The sequence below is a fragment of the Psittacula echo genome (genome assembly GCF_963264785.1).
Source record: "Psittacula echo genome assembly, chromosome: 1".
NCBI lineage: Eukaryota > Metazoa > Chordata > Aves > Psittaciformes > Psittacidae > Psittacula > Psittacula echo.
The window spans coordinates 7,220,281-7,244,319 of NC_137735.1; positions in this window are offsets into that span (position 1 = coordinate 7,220,281).

Here is a 24,039-nt window from a genome sequence, read left to right on the forward strand (position 1 = left end):
TGTTTTTTATTTCTAGCTGCAGTTAGGTATCACCTGGTGTCTCTCTCAGCTATGCAGAAATTGAGCTAAAACAGTAGGTGTGTGCAATTTTCAAGTGCCTGTAAGACATTTTATTGCTCAGATGACAGTTAACACTTCCAAAGGCATGTAAGTCAGGTAAGAATGTTTTTCAGATCTGACTTGGATTTCAATCTGCAGGGTATTTAGGCAGTTAAGTCCTGGTAAGGAATTCAGCTTTCACTGGTGTTCATGGAAACAAATAATGATGATCAGGGGACTGGAGCACCTCCTGTATGGAGACAGGCTGAGAAAGTTGGGGCTGTTCAGCCTGGAGAAGAGAAGGCTGCGTGGAGACCTCAGAGCAGCCTTCCAGTATCTGAAGGGGGCCTATAAGGATACTGAGGAGAGACTCTTAATCAGGGACTGTAGTGATAGGACCAGGGGTAATGGGTTAAACTTAACAGGGGAAGTTTAGGTTAGATATAAGGAGGAAATTCTTTACTGAGAGGGTGGTGAGGCACTGGAATGGGTTGCCCAGGGAAGATGTGAATGCTCCATCCCTTGTGGTGTTCAAGGCCAGATTGGATGAGGCCTTGGGTGACATGGTTTGGTGTGAGGTGTCCCTGCCTATGGCAGGGGGGTTGGAACTGGATGATCTTAAGGTCCTTTCCAACCCTAACTATTCTATGATTTTATGATTCTATGAAATCAAAGTGGGATTATTAGATAGGAAAAAGTGGATTAGGTGTCTTTGTCCCAGTGTTCTCCAGCTTGAAAAGGGCTCTGAAAAGCCAAAGCTGCTGTCCAAAAATGGAGCCACAAACCATCAAGATGGGGTTTGCAAACTCAACTTCCTATTTCTACCAAGGCAGCCAAGAGTTTTTAACAGCCTCTCAGGACTTGCATCTCAGTGCCCTGAAACCCTATGATGGTACTCACAGGGCTGCGAGGGGACAGGACATCCTTCTCTGGAGACACTCAAAACCCATCTGGGAGTGTTCCTGTGTAACCTGCCTTAGGTGGCCCTGCCTTGGCAGGGAGGTTGTACTGGGTGATCTGCAGAGGTCCTTTTTAACCCTAATGATTCCATGTCTTGTCTCTTGGTTTATTCAGCAGCACTGGGACCTTCAGCTCTATGCTTCATTATCTTCCCTTTGCATCTAAATGCTTTTTAATAACACAGCTAGGAATTGAGCAAAACTAATGTTTAAACACCTTTGTTTTACATTATTTATCCATGGAGAGAAGCATTTGAGCAGCGGTTTTCTCTTTTCCTGGGATATCTTCAGGTGTTTTTTCCAGAGGAGTGTAGCTTCTCTTTAAGACCACTCTGAAGATGACCTTCCAGCATCAAAGTGTGGGTTGGAACATATGGCCCATCTTTATCTTGGCATGCTGGGGAGGTCAGAAGAGGACTCTCCCAAACCAGGTCACTGCTGCAGCACACATGGTACCCAGCTGGAGCCACTCTCTCTTGACACAGCACAGCTCCACGGTGCAGAAGGGGTCATCTCCTCCACAAGGGACCACTGTGGACTATTTACAACCACCCCAACAACTTCTACCTCCCATTCCTCATCCATTCAGCTCCTCAATGCCTGTTTAATCTAACCAGCCACTCTGAAGTTTAGGCTTGGAGTTTAGTTGGATGAGAACTTGCACTGGAGATGTCAATAGCGTGAAGGGCAGACTTTAGTGTTTAGCATTATGGATTCAGCCTGGAAGTCCATGGAAATGCTAGAGCATTTCATTACTCCTACAAACCCCAGTCAGCAGAGAGGGCTGCAGCTGCATGAAATACTGAAACCACTTTGAAATAACATATTCCTGCAGTACCAGCCCTCCTCTGCAAACTGGGATATCAGTCCCACAGCTGAATCTTTCTAAAATGGTCATCAGATGATTCATGCAAGTTTCTTCTTCAGGAGAATAACAGATGGGGTGGATGAATGCAATAAAAGCCAAAAAACCCACAGCAGACACATTTTGTATAAAGCCTTGCAAATACAACCTAGCCTGATAGATTCTGGCAATACACCAGCCAATAGAACACTCACACAATCTCTTGGGGCCTAATGTAGATCATGGCCTAAAGTGTTATATGCATTGAATGAGGTCAAATACTCTTGGAGTTCTGGTGATATTAATGACTTGAGAAAACAGAATCCACATCTCTAGATGACCCTGCAGAAAGTCATTTATACTCATCCAGGGAGCAGCAACTTCCTGACTCAAGACAATGCTGTAGAATGAGCAGTTATTTTATGGTCCAGCCACCTTGCCTCCACTTCTGCAGTGCAGCTGCATCTAAACTCATAGAATCATAGAATAATTAGGGATGGAAAGGACCTTAAGATCATCTGCTTCCAGGTTAGATCACTAATAGGCTATGTGGAGCACTATGTACTCTGTGTCCGTGTATCACCAGTAACCTTCAGGCACTTGTGCCTCCTCCATTGCAGAGGTATTTATCCCATGTGTTCTCTGCTCACTGTGTTGACACCTTTAGGAAGGAGCCAAGGCTGTTCTGTTGACACTATACTATGGAATATACAGCAGCCAATTTAAGTCCAGCCCTTGCTCTTGACTTATCCCATAATTAGGAGCACACTTAGGCAACAGAAAGAGACCGTCTGGACCCAAGTTTCTGGCCCTGCTGCCTACATCTTCCGCGTACCAGTTCTGACCCATACTTAAACAGCAATTCTATATGGCCTGTGGTGTTAATGGTGATAAAAGTACTTGAAATTAGACAAACATCACTGGTTTTCCACTCTTAAAGGCAGCTTATTTTATTAGCAATTTGCATATTAGACTTACTTCTATTGAGGCACTAAAAAAGCCCAGATCCCAACATCTGGAATCACCACTATCAGGATCAGTAAAATAAAAGATGTTTAACATACAAGTTAAAAATAAAGCACTAATGGGAATGCAACACATACATCAGCACTTAATACTTACCTAATGTAAAACACGTCATTATACAACCTTGTACAAACGTAACTGATTGGTCAAGGCTGGCCTTAGACCATAGGTAGATGAGCCAGTCCCAAGAACAGGCTGCCAAGGCTCTACTGCGTTCACTAGTACTTCTGATGTGATACTTGGAGTAGAGAAAGCGGAAGAGCTGTCTCCTATCCTGCTGCTCTTTCTGCCCCAGGCAAGAGGCCAAGAATGGTCCCTTAGCAGCTGGTCCAGCAAGACCTTACTTCAGGCCATGCTTCTATCTCAGAGCAGCCAGCAAAGCTCTGAGCAGCCTGGTGGGAGACATGATAGAAAAAAGCCCCTACTTAGGGGTAGACCAAATGTTCCCAACCAGCCTGGGTTCACCCTGAACACATCTGTTATTCCCAGGGAGTTGTTCAGTTCTGCAAACAAAGCAGAAGTCTGCAAGACATCTGTGGAGTCCCTCACAGAATGGGTCTGCTGCAACTTGTTACATCACTGATAAACCCACCCATCCATAAAGCAGATCACTGATGTAGTTCACTGTTTAGTTTCCAGCATCAGTGTTAAGCTACTGTCTACTGTTATATTGAGTGAATTGCATTTATCTGCTTTTGAGATGCACTTGGAGACTGGTAGAATAAGTCCTCTATGCATAATATTACACATAACTTAAGTGGAAACTGTCCAAATAAAACTTGGTGCTCCTGAATAAAAGCAACCCAAAAAGAGAGATTTCGAAACTGAGCAACTGGAACTTACCTCTTAAGAAGATTTTCACTAAATTCAGAGTATCAATTCCGTAATACTTTCTTAGGCCAAGTTAACTGCCCAACAAGTACTGGTGTGTCATTCCAGATGGAAACAGAATTGAGGACTCCACTGAGCAGGGTAAGTGTCCAACTGCATTTTCCACTGCCATGAAAAATCTTGTGAAAAGCCAAAGTGGATGGATTCCAAAGTATTTTAAACAGGCAAACTCTTCAGTCCAGACAGCTGAAAAAGTCATTGGTACATGATTAGAGCATGAATGACAACCTGAAAACCTGTTATCAACACGCCTTGTAGTCTGTGACAACTGAATTAAGAGAGGATAATAATTGCTTTATAAGAAGAATGAAAAAAAGACGAGTTATGAAATTTGTAACTTTACTGAATAATTTTTGGTAGCTAATTTAAAAGACAAGTTCAATCCTCTTATAATTAGCTGGGGTAAAAAACACCCCATGGAACAGATTGTCTTAATCTCACCAGATATCAGCATCTGCATTGTGAGTGTCTGGCCAAACAGGACACCCATTAAGAATGAGATGAAGTGCTCCAACATGACACGCTTTCACCTCCATTGATCATAAACAGAGTTGACATGGCTGGAAGTTAGAGCTATCACAAGAGTGAGCAACTATAGACCACAGGAGAAGAAAGTTAAGGTAAGAGGTTTGTGGACTCCGTTACCATTTTCAACTTTGCAATATTGTTGTCATGTATTAATTTGCTTCAATATTACATTAAGAAAGCAAGGAAGAGAAGCTTGTCTCCTGGTCAGGAGTATTTGCTGATTTGAGTCATTCCTTCATTAAAAAGTATGTCTTGTAGGAGTATGTTGCATCTTTTCCAGGTAAACTATGACAGAAGTCTCCCTATTGGAAAGGAAGAGTAAGGAAGGGGTGCTTCATATCTTCAGTTGCATCTTCTGGCCAGGGTCTTTGTGTGGACTATGGCAGCATTGACAGATTCCTCCCATATGGAGAAATAACTTCAGGGTATCCCGGGAGTCCTATGACCATCATGCACTAGGAGAGACATCTATTGTCCAAGGACGAGGTCAAACCAGACAAGAACAATTCAACACCCTGACAATTCAAAGGGACACAAATGGATGTTGAATCAAGCATGGAAAAGATATCAAAATCCTGAGCAAGCCAGAGGTGCCCACATTCCCATTATTGGGGGTCTTCCCTCACAATCGTACCTACATTCAGGTTTGAAACCTTCCTATCAAATACAGGACCTTACTAATGCATAAGCAGTTTATTGTAATTGGAGAACATCACCTTTTCCTTGCTTCTCCCTTCCAATGGAAAGATTTTTCTCTTCCAGAATTCCTGCCATGATGAAAAGCACAAACACTAACTGCTTGGGCGTTTCTATCAGGGACTGGTTGATTAGTACAAGACTCCCTCCCCATGTCTACCATTCACACAGCTAGCAAATAGCTCCCAAGAGCAGTAAATTAGGGATGTAAGGAAAAAGCAGTGAATAGGAGAGTTTCCAGCACTGCTCATGTATTGTTGGCAAGCCCCATTTATAATTGGCATTGATCCACAGCTAACAGGAGACAGACGAAGCACAAAAAGCTTAAAGTGGAGGCAGCCACCCCTGAAAGAGTTGGGATTCATTTTTAAAGAGAGATGTATTTTTTCATTCCGGTAGATCCAAACCACAGCCAAAGGTTCTGTTTCAATTTCACCAATCAAAGCTGGAATAGTGGGTTGTGTTTTTTTTGCAGAAGCTGCATTTTCCATCAAAGACATTTTCAGTTGGACATTTCTGGTTGGTTTTAAAATTGCTTTTAATGTCCCCTGTCAGCATCGGGATTAGTTTCTGGATATACTCTGTTTATTTTACTTTCTCTCTTAGAAGATACGAAATCGGATGCCGTTTGATACTTCAGAAGTGTTTTTGTGGAATGCTGAGATTATGGCGTTCAATAAAGGCTATAAACAAAAAGTTATAAAGTTATAGCTGCCAGAGACTGAATTGTTTAAACAAACTTTCCAAGACCCAGTATCTCCAGGAGTGGATTGAGATGTCAGGCAAAGCAAAGCTACTTGATTTTGTAATTCAAGAATGACTTCTTACTCATAGAAACCTAATGTAACCCACAAAGCATTTAAACCGTGCAACAGTTTCAATATTCAGTTTAATAGTCTAATTGGTGTTATCTGCAATGCCTGGAAATGCAGTATTAGATCTGGAAAGCATCTGACCGGGAATGTGGAACACCACAGCGCTATGCTCTTCTCTTGCTCTTTTGGGACAGTCTTCAGTTAGGGAGGTTCAAAAGAGATCACACTCTGTAAAAACACATGTTTTTTCCTCTGATGATGCTTATACTGTTCCACAGAGTTTCAAACATGAAAAAAGTATTTGAATAAATTCATATTTAGAATCAGAGAACAGCCAGGGTTGGAAAGGACCATTTAATATCTTAGATTTTACTTTCCTAGTTGTAAAGTCGATTCTATTGTTGGATTAAAACTTGAATATTTTCAAGCAAGCCTAATAACTCACCAGGCATATTTATAGGTCAGATCTCTGTTTTCACATCATGGGACACTGACTAGACCTTGTTTTCTTGCACATGACCAAAACTTCAGCAAGGTCTTTCTGTCACACTGAGGTCACTGAGGGGATCCATCTCAACTGGAGGAATTATGGTGGAGGAGTTCTGCACCAGCTATAAAATAAACCCCCAAAATTACTGCTTTTAAGAATTTTTACCCCAAACCACTTCAGAGATACAGGACAGCACCACGAACAGTTGTCCTGGCACAAATGAAGGGTCAGGAAAAAGTGGCTGGAAGGAGGAATGTTTGTCTTAAAACAACTTTGCCATAAGAGCCAGCACACTGTGGGCAAATGCCTGTCCTGACAGGTGGGTTACAAGCACACCTCAAGCTGACCTTGTGTATCAGCTTCCAAACAGGACTGTAGAGAGCAATTCATTAGCGGCCCACAGTGCAGCTGGCAGGCAGCACAGCAGGACATGAACCTGAACAAAGACATTGGCAGGCCACAGAGATTCAGATCTGTGTTCATGTGATAAGGCACTGATTGCTACTCACTTCCCTCAGCCACCCACCAAACACATCCCTCCTGATGCATGCCTGCCTCCTGTTTCTGTGGCCGCTGCTAGACCCAGAGTCACTGCACACCACAACAGCAAGTCCAGCACTGCAGAAACCCCTTTGTTTTCTCCATCACCCACCCAAGACATTTGGGACTTTCCAAGGGACCACATGCCACCTCGGCGTATTTACCTTTCCCCATTGTGGTTTGCATTCCTTGCTGGTATCATCTAGCAGTAAATGAGGAAAGCAGCTCTTCCTACACCACTCCCAGCATGCTTTTTTGTTTGACACTTTTACACCGTTAACAAGCTCAAACAGCATCGTGCAACAGGGCTGTTGATCCACCAGCCAAAAGAAGTGGTGAATGCTCCATCCCTGGAAGCATTCAAGGCCAGGTTGGACAGAGCCTTGGGTGACATGGTTTAGTGTGAGGTGTCCCTGCCCATGGCAGGGGGGTTGGAACTGGATGATCTTAAGGTCCTTTCCAACCCAAACTATTCTATGATTCTATGTCCATTGCTGCCCATGTGCTGCTGGAGGTTGCCCTCCAAGGCCTTAGAGACTGATCACACCTCCTGCTTCATACATGGGCCATCATTTGCTACACAGGATGGACAAGCCCAAAACCCTGCTGCTCCGAAATCAGGTTCCACTTCATAGGGTGAGCGTTTCTCACCTGAAACCTTCCTGGATGTCTTACTGGCTAGAGTCTCCTCACACAGCACTTCCAGCAGTACCACCATGTCTGCAGACTGTGTGAGAGGAATGTATTCCTTTTCATACAAACAAGGAAACAGCTGAACGACTGACTGCAGCACTCAGCCAGCTCACACTCCACACAGACAATCTGCTGTCACCTATCTGGCCCTTTTCTATTGAGGCAAGCAGGAGTAAGGCCAAGGAAGATACCTCTGCTCTGTCCCTGGTAAGAAAAAGTTTGGGGTTTGCAGAACAAGCCCTTGGGAGTGAGTGCAGTGAGCAATTTCCCAGTGCAAAGCACTTATCTTAAAAGCAGAGCTTTGAGCACAGGACATAAATCAGATTTATGAGTGCTTCTCATCCTTTTCTCAAATCCTGCTCAAGAGGTACAAAAAACTGGAGTTACAGAGCACCAGAGCTGCTGATTCATAGCAGCCTTCCAGTATCTGAAGGGGGCCTAAAAAGATGCTAGGGAGGGACTCTTCATTAGGGACTGTAGTGACAGGACAAGGGGTAACAGGTTCAAACTGAGTCAGGGGAAGTTTAGATTGGATCTAAGGAAGAAATTCTTTACTGAGAGGATGGTGAGGCACTGGAATGGGTTGCCCAGGGAGGTTGTGAATGCTCCATCCCTGGCAGTGTTCAAGGCCAGGTTGGACAGAGCCTTGGGTGACATGGTGTAGTGCGAGGTGTCCCTGTCTATGGCAGGGGGTTGGAACTGGATGATCTTAAGGTCCTTTCCAGCCTTAACTGTTCTATGATTCTATGATTCACAGCAGAAGTGAGCAGTAACAACAGCCTGAGCCTGCTCATCCACAGCCTCCTCAGTGACCACTTGCCACAACCCTCTGCACAGGTCCAGGACCGCAGAAACCTCATCTTTGATGGGGTGATGAAACGTACAACCCAGCTGATGTCTCACTATAAAGTGAAGGTGGAAGAAAGCTTTCCCCCTTGTTGCACCATGCCTCAGCACCTCAGAAATTCAGTGTTGCTGCTGGGGGATATGCAGAGAGCCACACACGAAGCAAAGTCGCAGCATCTTACCCCAGCGATGAACTTCTCTCATTTCCATTTTCATTGAAATATCAATTTACATTTATTAAAAAGCCCTCACCCTCCTCTCCAGAATGAGAAAAAACCCAACCAACCACCCCAATCTAAAGGAAGAGATTCGTTTACATAAAATCCTATTAGTTTAGCTGATTGCTTCCAAAACATTTCTGAGGAAGCCTTCCATTACCATACAAATGGTGCTGGGCCTTTTTTTGCAGGCTAACTGCTAGATAGTGTAATGATTTGGGCAAATATTCATCAAGACAGCTGCTTCTGCGAGCACAGATGTGAGCCTGCTGCACGCTGCTCAAGAGCAAGGAATAGCTGATCTCCTCCAGGAAGGCAACAGCTAACCCAGCAGCAGCCCTCTCCCCCCATCCCAAACACATGGGGAGCACACGTGTGGGGCAGCCTGTGGGTCTATAAGGAAGGAGAAGGGGACAGAGATGGTGATGGGAGAATGTGGGAGAGGAGGAGGAGGCTGACAGCCTGGTGTGAACGTGTGTGGGGATCACGTGCCAGAGGGGAGCAGCGAGGGAGTGTGCCCACCACCTTGGCTGGGAGCTGCATTCCTCCTCGGTGTCATCATTTTCTCCTCCTCGCTGGAATAACCGCAAGATCCCACAAGCTTTTCCTGGCCAGTGAAGCTGGGAGAGCTAGCAATGCTGCAAGTTTATAGACCTCTATGTAAACAGCTCCTTGGGGGTGTTTGCATCAGGCCCATCCCTGAGGCTCAGCTCACCAGATGCCTCTTTTGAGGTTGCAGGGTGCAAGCTGGGTGATGGGAAAAGAGCCAGGACTGAGGACATCACCTTGGTGGCTGGGCGTTGTGTTGGGCAGGAGGCTCTCTGGGTTAACAGAAGGGAAGCTCTCCACTGAACGGCTTGCAAAGACTTTGCCAAGTTTGGGGCTTTTGAGTCACTGGGTAAATATGGTCCTCTGTGTCATGTGGGTGCTGCCTGCCCCTTTCCTGTACGCACAGAGAGCTTCTTACAGACTCCCCTGAGGTGCTTTTGTGAATCAGAGACCCATGTGAATAAGACAAGGATCCAGGCCTAAAATACCATCATGAGTTTGGTGAAGATCCCAAATCTGGGAGAAGAGTCTGCACAGAGCTTGCGTTTTCACTCAACCAGCAATCACTGCAATCACCTTCGAGAGAACAAACATCTCATTAGTAGCAGTCATCAGGTACAATGGGACGCAGCAACAACCTCTGTAACTACTGTGATGCAGGAAGCCACAAGCTTGAAAGAAGAAAAGTGTGGGGAGAAAAATAACCAGTGGTGACTAAAGATGCATCATGAGAGAGCACTAAAAATCCAAACATTCAGCAGCTCTTTCACATAACATTAACCTGTCATTTCCTGTTCTAATAAACCAAAATGGGGAAAAAAACCCCTAACACTACAGTACAAGGAGATATCATCAGCCATTGCTGGAAATACAGTAAAACATCAAACCCCTGTGACTTTTCGTCAAGGGGGTGAATGAAGGGAACGCACAAGTTCAAAGGCTGTGTCTTGAGTCACAAGCATGTGGCAACCTCATACCACCAGCCCCAGGAGAACAAGCCGAATTACCCTGCCTGGGTCTGACCAGCACTGGTAACCAGATAAAACTCCACTGGTTTAGGAGTGCTGTGTGGAAACCGAACACACATGGGGACTGCACAGTGCTCTTCCATCTCCAGCGTTTCATCAACCAGTACACACCAGTGACACAAAACACAGGCTAGGCTGCCAATGAAAGGCACCCAACAGGCAGTGGAGGTGTGTGGTTTAGGGCAGAGACCAAGTCAGTTCAGCTCTGTCCCCATTCTGAAAGCATTTTCCCAAAGACACGTTTTTCCTCAATTCGTGATTTTCTGGAGACCTAACGCATCATTTGGGGGTCAAAATGGCACCAGAGCTGAACAGGCACCCTCCTCCTTCGACTGAGGTGAGAAAGCACAGAGGGGCCATCCAACAAGAGAGACTCGATCACATCTTACCTTACTCCCAACTTGCAGGGAACACTGGAGGGATGGATGAGTTGGGGGACACCCTTTCAAAGCACTCAACTCAAGACCTGTGTCTGCCCCTCTGTTTATGCTGTACGAGGTAATTACTCAGTTCAACACAGCTCTGTTAACACCAGTAGCAACTTCCATACGTGCCCAGCGCCATGGCCACCACAGCAGGACAGCACAACACCTATTTGCAGGTCAGCGGCTGTTCTTCTAAGCTTGCTGCAAATGTAGGACTTGGACCAACCAACCAGGCTGAGCCCAGAGGCAGGTCTCAGACCTGACACTGGAGATCAGCAGATGCAGGAGGGACCAAAACCCCAGTTTCCTTTGCCTGCCTGCTCCCAGCCTGGCTTTCCCTGCAGCTGTGGTGTGGGAACAAGGAGCAGCAGGAAGGCATGAGACAAAATGACTTTCTCCTTCTCCTTCTCTGCACTTCAAACCCTGTCCCTCATTTTCCAGCTGTAGCCTGTCCTGATGCCATGAGAGAAGCAGAGGGGAGCCAAAGGGAGAAACAAATAAGCCCATTCGGAAGACATCAGGCCAGTTGCACACTGGGATGGAAAACCCTTGCTGATGCAAGCCCCCTTCCCATCTGCTCCATGGAGGTGACTGGCCAAGGCGGTGGAGCGTGAGATTTGATTATAATTATTGCCTTGACGCAGAGCTGAAACTGTTCCGAGCACGCAGGAGCTTCTGGGCATAGGCAAGCATCCAAAACAAGCCTTGCACTGCAAACTCTGTGACGAAGAGATGGCTTCAACCGACAGACATCGCAAAACCCTTTGGAGTCGACTTCCCATCGAGCGGGGTTATCCCCGTCAGTCTGCAATTGTACCTCCAGATAGCTCCTGTGTTCGTTCCAGCCTTGGCAGACGCATTGGTTCTCAACAAGGAAAAAACTACGTGTATTGAGGGACCATAAACCAGCTCAACCCAATTAAATCAAACCCAGTGGCTGCCGGGTTGTGCTTCTCTCTGCAGTCAATTCTGATGTGGTGCTTGCCATGCAAAGACAGTGACATTATGGACCGCAGCAACACCACAGACCAAATCTATAAAGGTATTTAGATGCTTAAGTGGCATCTAAATATCTTTCTTCACTATAAGAAAACTTATTTCTGCCCCAAGAGCTGAATGTGATTGGCATCTCTCCCCTGAGTCTTGCTAATACCCACATACTGCAAAGGAATCCAAAAACAGCTTATGCCATTCCAGGTGGGCAAAGCACTGTATAGGGTAGGAGATCATATAAAGTCGATCCAGGAGAATTAGTGTTTCTTTTGGCTGTTATATGCCAGTGACATGCAGCTTTTGGGGCAGAAATAAGTTTTCTTATGGTGGAGAAACCAGCTCTATAAACCACGTATGTTCTGAGAACTGCTATAGGGCTCTTTGCATTGCGCATCACCTGTAGCTCGGGTTGTGAGAAGCCAGATGCACAGGGGCACACCACCTTCCCTGGCCACTCCTTTTTCTCTGAAACTCCCAAAGTTGGAAGCCTTTACTATGCCCCTGCATCTCATTAAGTAAGCCTGACTTCGTGGAGGCTGTGCAAAGCTCTTAGTAGTTAGCAGCACTGGATAAATCAGAAATAACGGGTTTGCTGGCTGGAACGTGTCGTGCTGTACATCCTTGGGAATGTATATCCTCAGGAAACACGTTTCCAGCATTCCACATCATAGGCAGATGCTTTTTGTCTCTTAGGTGGCTCCTGGTGGCACAGTAGAACTTGGTGAGCACCAGGAGGATTTTACACTATAATTGGCCAGTGTGCACAAGGCTTAGGGGTTTGGCTGTTGGCATCAGTGAAGCAGGATTTGGACTCTCCCCTGAGCCTTGCTAATACCCAGATACTGCAAAGGAATCTAAACGGCTTATGCTATTCCAGGTGGGCAAAGCACTGTGTAGGGTAGGAGCTCACATAAAGTTGATCCAGGAGAATTAGTGTTTCTTCTGGCTGTTATATCCTGCCTAATTCTAATTCCTCTAGGAGTTATTTTGCCACAGCATCTGTACAAAGAGCTATGAAATTCCTATTGCACTGACTTGGCTATGGGTACCCCTACAAAGGAAATTCACTTAAAACACCCTTCAGAGCAATTCAAAGTTGGAATGGACGAGGATAATCTGCAAGCAGGTTGCAGGGAAACTGCTCTGGGTTTTGAACAAAAGTCCCCCTCCGTGCCTTTATGTTAAAGGTTTATTTCTGTGATTCTCAACCACATTTCCCTTTTCCAGCATGCTCCTTCTGAATCACATTTTTCCCTGCTATTTGGAAGAGCAAACAGCAAGAAGTGTGAAACCCCTGTGGCCTCGCCAAGTGCAAACCAGCCTCCCTGCTGGGAAAGGCTCTAGGAAAGGACATTGGGACAATAGGAGCAGGCACTGCCAATATTCAGTTCTAATCTTTGTGTCAAGTGCAACGTGGTTTTGTTGCTTTTAGGGCTGTGTCAGACCTGCGAGCCCTGCCTGCTGTGCCCAGGCTCCTCTCCCAGCAAGCCCACACTGTGCTGATGTGCTTAACCTATGCTTTGTTGCACACCTCTATTACTCCAAGCGGTCAGAGAAAGCCCAGTCCATTGGTTATAACTGCTGAACATCTAAAAGATACTTTATATCTGATTAAGCACTTTGTAAGTCTGTTCATGCAAGTATCAGGCCAGATTTCCTCGTTTTGTAGGCATAAGAAACCATTTTCTGCTTAGTCCCATAAAACCGTTCGTATTCATCCTTATGATTTCACCATTGTTTCCCGTTGCTCAGCAAGATGTATATTACAGTCTGTTTAATTGTGTGTTTGATCTTTACTACTTAACCAGATCTATTTATCATTACAATGCATCAGTACATTATAAATCTTTCAGGCACATTTATCAACATAACAAAGCTCCCACTACAGAAGAGTCCTCCAGGGAAATAAAGCAACAACAACAAATGCTTTAATGCAATTCACTTAGCAGTACAAATATTTGTAATTACAAAAATCCTTAAGTGTGCTTCTTCCATAAATGGCACGTTTTACTTAAAATTGCTTTCATAATGTGATAGTGCCTCCAATTTATGCAGCTGATGGTTTCCTCGAATTGAAGAAAGCAAGGCCAAGCTAACTGCTTTCTCCTCTTTTCCCTGTTGCTAATGCGAAGGCAGAACTCAAGTTCGCTGATGTGCTATTGAAAATTTGGCTGCACCTAATAAAATGAGACCATTTAAAAAACACCAGTGCGTGATTAATAACTGCCATAAATACATTGCAGCAGGAATGCAGTGTTACAGATAGCTGCGAGCCATGTGTGAACCAAGTCTACAACAATCAATTAACCATTAATTGCAATGTCTGTTAATAATTGATTAACCCTTTATAAATAACAAATACATTATCCTTGCTGTAAACTGGGACCACCAGGTTATATTACATGGCTATTCATGTTTCTCAGGTCTATCAAAGACAAATGCACGTTCTCAATCGGTTGTAATTCTGGCACCATTTTTATATGTTTAACATTCTTGGAAAATACGCTGTTATTCCATCAGCAGCTTTGGGCTTTCTTTTGCTTTTGCCTCAGAGCAAATGATTGCAAACTGAAGGACGGGCCAGGAAGTCTGTTTTTATGGCTGAAAACTGTCATGTCACAAGAAATGCTTGAGGATGCTTGGTTTTTCTTATCATGCAGAGTCATACTCAGGTTGTCTGTGGAAGGTGCCTGACCCAGGCATTGCAAGTGCAGTGCTCTGCTGGGCACATAGAGCCCAGTAGCACTGGACCTGACCTGAGCAGACGTCCAAGAGACCACAGTGGGCAGACAGGGTAGTGCCCGCCAGCACTTTTCACACCTCCAGCTACCTTTCCACCTACAATGTATTCTCCTGCCTCCAGGTAGTGGCAATGGAGACACCTTCACCAGATCCATTACAAAAAATAATAGAATCATAGATTCATAGAATCCTAGAACAGTTTGGGTTAGATCATCCAGTTCTAATCCCCTGTCATGGGCAGGGACACTTTCTACCAGACCAGGTTGCTCCAAGCCCCATCCAACCTGGCTTCCAACCCATCCAACCAAAAGAGCCAGAATTCCTCGAAGCCACAAGAACTAAGATTCTGAAGGCAAGTTCTCAAAAGTTAACAACATCCAGACTTCTGATATTTTGTGGAACCTCAGTGTGGCCACATGAACATTACGATGCTCAAGTGACAAGCATGATGCTGTATTTTCCATAGCATTACATATAGCCCTCCATTCAGAAGACCAATGCTGCATTAGTAAACAACTGTTCACAAACCTGCTTCGCATCCACTATTTCTGCTTAGACCCAACCTACTGCCATTGTTTCTGTGCTTAATTTTAACACATAGACTTTAATGTCCGGTCTGCCAGAAACACAGAGAAGCAAAGGAAATCTAATTTTTCCCATGTTTCTCATTGTTCCAGCACAAGAGATTCCCACCACATTCCAAAACACGGTATTCCAGAGCATCATTCTGGGGCAAAACAAAGTCTCTACTCTTCGAAGCAGAACCTTTGCCGAAGGACAGGGAGTACACCATGCCATTTAAGCCAATCACAGGACCGAGGTGTGAAGTGACTGAGTTTCACATCCTGCATCTATGAAGAAGAGGTGCTGCTCCCTCAGAAATGTACACTCAGCAAGCAGTAAGGTGCATGGCTGCAGGCTGGGTTGTTAGGGAACAGGACAACAAAGGCAGGAGAGGCTGGGATGTGTGGAAGTTGTCTGAAGGGAGCTGTTGTCTCTCACCATAGAGAGGGAACTGGAAACTTCCCTGTGAGGGCCCCTGGAAGCTATTGAGAAAACAAAATAACAGAGCATGATGGAAATCTGTAACTTGAGACACCTCCAGCAGGCGAAAGCACAAGGATGTATTCCATGGAGAATAGAGCCAGGATAACAAACAGTGCAATCTACGCCCAGGCTTTAGAAAATGCCCAGCGTGTCTGTGTTTGCTCTCTGGTTTTTAAATGAGCCTTCGTATCTGTGCCTGTAAAATCTCTGGAGCAGGAACTATCTTCAAACATCCATTTACATGTTTATAAACACAAGAAGGCATTTACAGAGCCTCTGTCCTCAACAGGTCCGAGGTCTTTGAGCAGTCGCCAATATAAGAAGAGAAAGAACACCTGAACTGTGATTAACAGGTGAGCCAGGACCGACACAGCTGTATTAACAGGCTCACCAGCCTGTTTAACATGCTATCCTCTTCCAACTGTGATACTATGGCAAGTTCTGCTGCTGAAATGCTGTGGGCAGGCTTAAACCTTGACCAGCTGATCCGCAACTAAGAAGGGGAGCATTTAGCGATTTTACAGTGAAGATTCTCCATGTGTGGTATCTAAATATGCCTTAATAGCTTATAAAAATGATAATATTTATAGAGGCGGCTTAAAACAGCCGCAGGGAGAGCACCGCACGCTGTTTGAACGGGGGTTTCACTGCGCAGTTTCGATGCACAGCGAGCTTTGCCACCTGGTGGCTATTGCGGAGAGGTATTTCTGCGCCTTTGTCATCCACAGCGCCCAGATCCTGAAGGAAAACAGCAGAAGTATATAGCAGGAATTAAAGAAAAATATAGCCTATATAACAACCACAAACCCGATCACCTGTAGTTCTTAAATGAAGCAGAGAAATCAGTAGAAAAGCTCATATAGCATAGCCTGGATGCTCCAGAGCCAGGATACAGCCCTGGCTTGAAACAGTGAGCAGTAAGTGAGCTCTGAGAAGGGATTTCAGTTCAGCATCTGACTTCGTTCCTGTTGTACAATGCAGAGGTTGGCACGAAACTAGCTCAGATCATCCATCTCACTGAAAGCCAAAGGTTTGGGTTGGTACCGCAGGAGGTGCCACTCTGCACCTCCACAAGCTTCACTTGTCAGATGGGAAAGCACATTCCTGCATTGCATTCTTCTGTTTCAGTTTCATGTATTTAACTTACAGTGAGGCCACAGTTTCTATCCCGACACGTTCAAGCAGGTGAAGGCTATGGCAGGCAAACTTGTGTTCCCCAAGCTGAGCAGACACTGCGCTTGTGACAGTCCAGACTCCTGGAATGAACATACTAAAAAATAACATAGAGAAATGAACAAATCACAATAACGAAGCATTGCCCTTTCTACCCAGCAATCTACCTCCACAAAGAGATTTCAGAGGCTGATGGAGCTGAGCTGAAGCATCTGTTTAAGAGTGCTTCCAACATCTGGAGTTTTAAACCTCACAATAATAGATGCTAAGTGTTCAAGGCCAAGTTGGACAGGGCTTGAAGCAACCTGGTCTAGTGGAAGGTGTCCTGTGGCAGGAGGCTGGAACTGGATGATCTTTAAGGTCCTTTCCAATCCAAACCATTCTGTCATTCTGTGATTCTCTGAATAGATTTTGGGGGAGAACTTTCAGATGTAATTATTGAAGTAGTTCTTCAAAACAGCATCACAGGTTGGAGAAGTTCCATCCTCCTGTGTGTCCTGGGGATGAATTTTCAGCAGCCTGTATGTACCTCAAGAGAGGAATAAGCAGCAGTACACAGAGGTACCTCTTTTGGATGGCATTTCATTTCTATAGGATGCATCTCCTAAGTAATGAAGCCACTTTGAAACTTGTATTCATTGCCACAAGAAATTTACAGCAGACACTCCAATCTGCAGAGACTGTCCATGGTTTATTCTACTGCACACTCAGGCACTTAATCGGAAAGAACATATACATGAGGAGCCCTTCCTCTTAAGCTTTTACTTAGGTCACTGAAGACAAGCAGAAGAGAGAGGCCAGAGATGTATCTGGATTTAAGAGCAGCCACATTCAATGGGTAGTGAACAGCCCTTGCAAAGGAAATCCCCTGGTGTCTGCTTAGAGCTGAACTCAGAGCTGCCTTTCACAAATACATCACGAACTACTGGGGGTCACCGGCAGCTCCATTGACAATGAATTACAGATGAATATGTAATCCCAAATGCTTTGGGGATCACAGCAACATCAGAAACCTTCTCCTACTTCCGGCAATGTTGGACAGAACACATGAAGAGTTCTCCAAATGGGGAGGTTTGATCCCAGATTGTGTTTTCAGGAAAGACATCCACTGGAATGGCCCATTTTGCTCCAGGATACACATGAAAATTCCAGTGGGATGTGTGCCACAACCCAAGGGGTCACAATTCTGTATGGCTCTTTCAGCAGGCTTAAGACACTTATTTTTCTGTAAAATGTGATCTAGATCTCTGGGATCAGTTTCCAGTTACATGATGCAAAACTGTGCCTGCATCCTTTGAATTTAGAGGCTGAAAACCTCTAAAAATGAGATTTCAGCCACAGAGGAGATTTTTTATCTCTTACCTGTATTTCTTGTAACATGAGGGCTGTATCTGGTGCTTAAAGTGGCTGGGATGCAGGAGGAAAAGGACAAACCAAAAGGCAGCCATTCAGAATGTGAATTCTTGGAGACCTCCATTTCCACAAGGACAGGCTTCCCACTTCATGCTGGGAATGGAAACGGGTGGCCTTGGAACTGATTACAAATGGCTATGACTTCAAGAGATAAATCACCGTAATTGCATAACTTGCTAAAACACATTTCACATACACGAGGCCTTTAAAAACACATGGGCCAGCAAACAGCAAAATGACCAAAAACCCACAGCAAAGAGAAGCTGGAAGTCTCCTGACTCCATTTTAATGTGAAAACAACTGGTGCTGATAACAGCAAAAACGTTACTGGAAAACACCAAAAGCAGATTCTCTTTCGGTTATGGTTTAAGAGCAGTAAAACACAGCCCGGACTTAACCTTACATGAGGGCTTATCTGAAATCCTACTAAACAGCACTGGCGACCTAAAGGGGATTTACTGTGATGCTTCCAGGTGTGCTGAAGAGCAAGCACTGCTGCTTCCCAAGCTCCTGAGAACGGGGGTATGCTGTGTTGGAAGCAACTGGCTTGGGAATTCCATCCATGGCACTGGGTGGGACATACTGAAAATGGCTGAAGGGGGTTGGAAACACAAGTCCGAGCTGTCAGCTCCTCAGGAGGTTTATTTTTAGATGTTGATTTGCTGCCTTAACTCTCAGGGCTTATCCAGGGAGGAGGAGATCCGTCAGATTTTCCCAAACTATACAAGGACTCTGCTTTCAGCAGAGACAAAGCAGTAGCCCTGGCACATGGATACATCACGGTCTGCATCTAATACATCAACCTTGATATGTAAAAAATGTTCTTGTGTAAATTAAGCTTCAATCTTGCTCCTTTTCATTACTTTAAATCTTTGCAACACAAAACATATTCAAGTATTTAAATTCTGGGGATTTTAAAACTTCCTTAATTTCATCTATTGCATCCCTGCACGTGGCACAGGGTTGGAACTGGATGATCTTAAGGTCCTTTCCAACCCAAACCATTCTATGATTCTGTGATTCTCTTTATTGAGCAGATCTTCAACACTTGCAGCCAGCAAGCACTTCTCCTTTCTAGGCAGCACATGAAAGATGGGGAACAGATATGTAGTTGAGGACTGTGCAAATAACAAATGTCTTCAACAGACTGGCATGCTCAGAGGATGGTCTACATCGTCTTGGAAATGTCTCAAATGCCTCTAATCATCTCAAGGACATACTTTAGTCTGTTTATGGTAGCCTTGACATTGTCACAACCCACCCCCCCTCCCTCCAAAACAAACAGTGATCCTTCAAAGAAAACACTCTGTTATGGCTCTGAGCCGAAATGTAAAGGCAAAAAGGGCTGAGAGCAGATCTGAAGAGCCATAATTGTCTCTGTAGTACAAACAATGTAGGAAGGAAACTCCAGGTGAGGAACTGCATTAAAAGAACACCTGGGGGCAAAAGTGGACATGAAACATAGAATGCTAGATATGAGTGAGGTGGTGTGCATGGAGATTAGCCGAAGAGGGAGCTGAAAAACAACTGGTTTGTGTCAAGCTAGAACTCACAGATGAAAAGTAGAACTGACCAAAGGGTATTTCTTCTAAAAAGGGGAAGAATTCTAAAAGTAACTTTCCAGGTCTCTGAATTAGAAGGTAACAAGGAGGAAGGACAGCAGGCAGATACTGAGGGACGAACATATGAGGTATGAGACCCAGATAGGATCCTTTCTGCAAGAGGCATACACACAGTGCGTGCCAGTGGTGGGATGAAAGCAAGCACTTGGGCTACGAGAGCGGGACCACTCTGGTGAGCATCTACTGAACATGGAGCTTTTGCTACTAATGAGGGGCTATGTAGGCAAACACAATTTGAAGACCAAGAAAAGGATTAATCAAGTTCTTCAAGCACTTACAGAATCATAGAACAGTTAGTGCTGGAAAGGACCTTAAGATCATCCAGTTCCAACCCCCCTGCCATGGGCAGGGACACCTCGCACTAAACCATGTCACCCAAGGCTCTGTCCAACCTGGCCTTGAACATGGCCAGGGAAGGAGCATTCACAACTTCCTTTGCCAACCCATTCCAGTGCCTCACCACCCTCACAGTAAAGAACTTGTGACTTTAAAGGCAAATAGTGCACCAAGGAAATAGGAAAGTCAATGGAAGCAAGAAGACAGCAGCTGAAAGTCTCAGAGAAGATCAGAAATCCTGTCATTTCATCTGCAGGAGATACCCATACCGGACTATGTCATTTGAAAGGACAAAAATACAGAGCCACAAAGGAAAGGATGCACAGGATAATGGAAGAAACTGGAAAAGAAAACAAACGAATAACAGAGTTTGGTCTTCCTGGAAGATTTGTCACTGACCTCAGTACAACAGCAAATTGGTTAGAATGTGACCTGCTCACTAAATTCAAGTCAGCCTACATGACCTCATGTTCGACATGGAACAGCAACTGGAATTGAGACAGGGAAAGCCAAATTAAATAAAGCTAAAAACTGTAGTGTCAGTTACCTTCATTTAAACAAACTATCAAAGGAACAGCAAAACACCCATCACTTGAACTTTTCATGTAAAGACCTGAAATCTCTATGAAAGATTTATTTAACTTAAAACATGGCATCGGGTTTAACGAAGAAGCATATCACTTGTAACAGCTTTACTAAGAGGTCAGACAGAATGATCTAATATTACTCTTTGCACTTAAAACTAATGACTTTCCCCCCCACCCACCCTTTTTTTCCCCCTCCCAATTTACACAAGGCAGAAAGGTTGGAGTGAACTGAATAAAGGAAATACTGGTGGGTGCAGCCTTCTCCTTCAAGTAGAACAACTGACGCTATTGAAGCACAGAATCATAGAATAGTTAGGGTTGGAAAGGACCTTAAGATCATCCAGTTCCAACCCCCCTGCCATGGGCACCTCAACACTAAACCGTGTCACCCAAGGCCTCATCCAACCTGGCCCTGAACACCACCAAGGATGGAGCATTCACAACCTCCCTGGGCAACCCATTCCACTGAGATTAAACAGGAGAAGAAAACCCCTCAGTCTGAGTCAAGGAGTAAGCTGGTAACAGCAGTTACAGTCATTTGGAAAGGCAGCCTTAATCATTTGAGGTGGAAGGCTGGGCAAGAAAATAACAAGGCATTTTCTCAAATAAACATTCTAAAGGAAAAAGCTGAAGCTTTTAATCCTGAATGGAAAAAGGCCTCTGGTTGTTGGTTTGGTAGCAACTGTGTATGACCTTTAAACAATGTTCTTGCATTTTAGATTGTAAAAACAAAGTTACAGAAACCCCCCAACAACAAAACCCCAAACACAAAACCAAAACATCCAACCCAAGCTGCAGGGGCTTCAGGACTGATTCCCAGTAACTGCAATTGGAAACCTGTCCCAGGAGCTCCCTGCTAACAGAGATCTTCTACTAATTCCCATTTATGCTCATTTGTTCTGATACAGCAGCATTTCTTTAACACTTCTCCTTCCTCCTCAGCATTTACTATTTACAGTCAAGTCATAGAATGCTTTGTGTTGGAAGAGACCTTAAAGATCATCTAGTTCCAACCTCCCTGCCATAGGCAGGGACACCTTCAGCCTTCACTGGAAGGTGAAAAAGCCAAGTTACTCCAATCTCACATCATAAGCACTCTGCACCTTCAGTAGTTTTGAGTTAGTCTTTGTTACGACCTCAGACGGAGCTCACCCTTTTGAAAATGCATGACCACAACTATACACCAAATGCTCCAGGTCTTGTGTAACATCTCTGATCCATTTCCATCCCTACCAAAAACACCGCCAGATGCATCTGCCATCACACTGCTCTTTCCCAGAGCTGCCCCACAGTGGCAATCCATCAGTCCTACCATGAGAAAACACTCATGGCTTTTCCTGGTTGTTTTGACTTGCTGCATTTGCACAACTGTTCTCTTCCTGCTTCCAACAGCCCGTATTTTGATCCTTGTGCTCCAGAGTCTCTTGCGCACTGGTGATGCCTACAGTCGTGGAGCTGGAACAGTTTCAGCCTCCTTCTGGGCCAAGATCCTTAATTCAAACACCACTACCCCAAAAAAACCTGTTTGATGCAGGTACTTCAGTTACCTCCTCTTTTCACCTTTCTACACTGCCTCAGGCCATTCATGGGCCTCTGCTGCCATCGCCTTCCCCACTTCATATTCTCCCACTAAGTGCATCTTCTTGCCTAAACTTTATTTTGCACATGCTTTACCAGAGGAAATCTAATCACATTTCCACTACTCAACAAAAGCAGCTGTAAAAGAGGTTAGACTGGCATTAACAGCCTTTGTTCATTATAGCACACTTTTCCATTTAGTCACTCACTCCAAGCCTTAATTCATCTTTTCAGACCATCATGCAGAAGCCTGTACCCATCAGTCATTATCATGGCCTGAACGTCTTCAGTAGCAGCAGGAACCAGGACTACTCCCTACTTGCCAGACCACAAGATACATACCAAGCACAAACATAAACATACTGAGCATGTACCACCACGGTGGCAGTGCCCTATCACACCATCAGTGCATATTTCAGGCTCCAAACCTCAGTTTGTGCCTGAGCAAGCACAGATGACAACCCAAAAACATGCAGTTGAAGGACAGCAACCTTTTGAACTGAGCCCGAGATGCGCATACATAAATAATACTGGTGCCTTCAGTTCCAGTTCATCAATTTATTGATTCACTGGAAACAAAGCTTACATAAGCCATGTCCAAATGATGCAAGAGAAGGAAAAAAACAAACCCTCTTGGTTGCAAATGAGCCTGACAGTGATTATTTGCAGCCAGATGTTACGTTTGGTTTCATGCATTAAAGAAGCATCTTCAGCCTGACAAGTATCTTACAACATGAATTACCAACGAAATATGAAATCCTACTTCAACTGCAGGAGATTTTGCAAGTTTTTGGCTATAAAGTTGTTGGAATGCTGGGATAACTTGCAGCTTTAGGGCTGTTTTCTGGTTTCTTTCATGGAAGGCACAGGAATGGGTTTACCAACAATAAAATTGTAAGGGATGACATTTGGGGCTTTAAATGTTCAAGGCAAAAACCTTCCACTCCTCCATGGAGACAAAATCCCACTTTATACAGTGCTCCTCGGGTACAGTCTCACAAGCTTCAGTCTGTCATGATTTGCAGCCTCCTAATACTTCCTAGCAGACACTGAGGCTGCTCTGCAGACTTGTGGGAATGCGAGACAGTTAAGTTTTCATAGATCCCATAAAAATAGCTTACTAACCTTAGTACTAGTTCAGACTAACAATGAACAAGAGACCACTGAGGAGGTTTATGTCCACGTTCACTTTCTCCTATCCTGGATTTCCTTCCTGCAGCAGCTAAGCTTTTGTCTCGCTTTTCTAAGCCGCGTAGGGATGAAGGACATCTTATCCAGGAGCACAGGAAAAGGTCAAACCAGCATCAAGCTAACATCTAACTTCTGCCTGCGCTCAAAGAAACAAACTCCTTCAAATATAGCAAACACGATTACGTCCTGCTGCACGCTTCCATCATCACCAAAGCAAATAAAACAATGGACACTTCTCATGTTGGACTTCGGCAAAAGACATTTATTATTATTATTATTGTTGTGTTGCTGTTGTACCTCCTCTGCCCTGCCCACAGTGCTGGCACAAACGCTGTTACCATATTGTAGCTGATGATGCCGGTGTAACAAATCAAAATCCATCTTAATTTCAAACTCCATTAGAAACACAGGAAAAAAGATCAACATTTACGAAATGTAAAGGGAAAAATGGTATGGAAAGAATTATTTTTTTTGCTTTTATTTTTTTCAAGCTTCCAAGACAGTTATTACAAACAACAGAGAGCAAAGTAAAGCTAGAAATGAAATACTTGACAGCATCGGTTTAAAAATTACAGCTAAGAAACCTAATAAAAGTTGAATAAAACAGTTACTAGAAATAAAAATTTTTACACATATGATATTTGTCTGGGATTTTTATTTCTTTAAAATAATTCATACAAATGGTTACAGTCACAAACATGATTTTAACCAAAAAATATTGCTAGCCTACCACATTACCAGGAAGGAATCAATGTAGGCAATGAAATGCT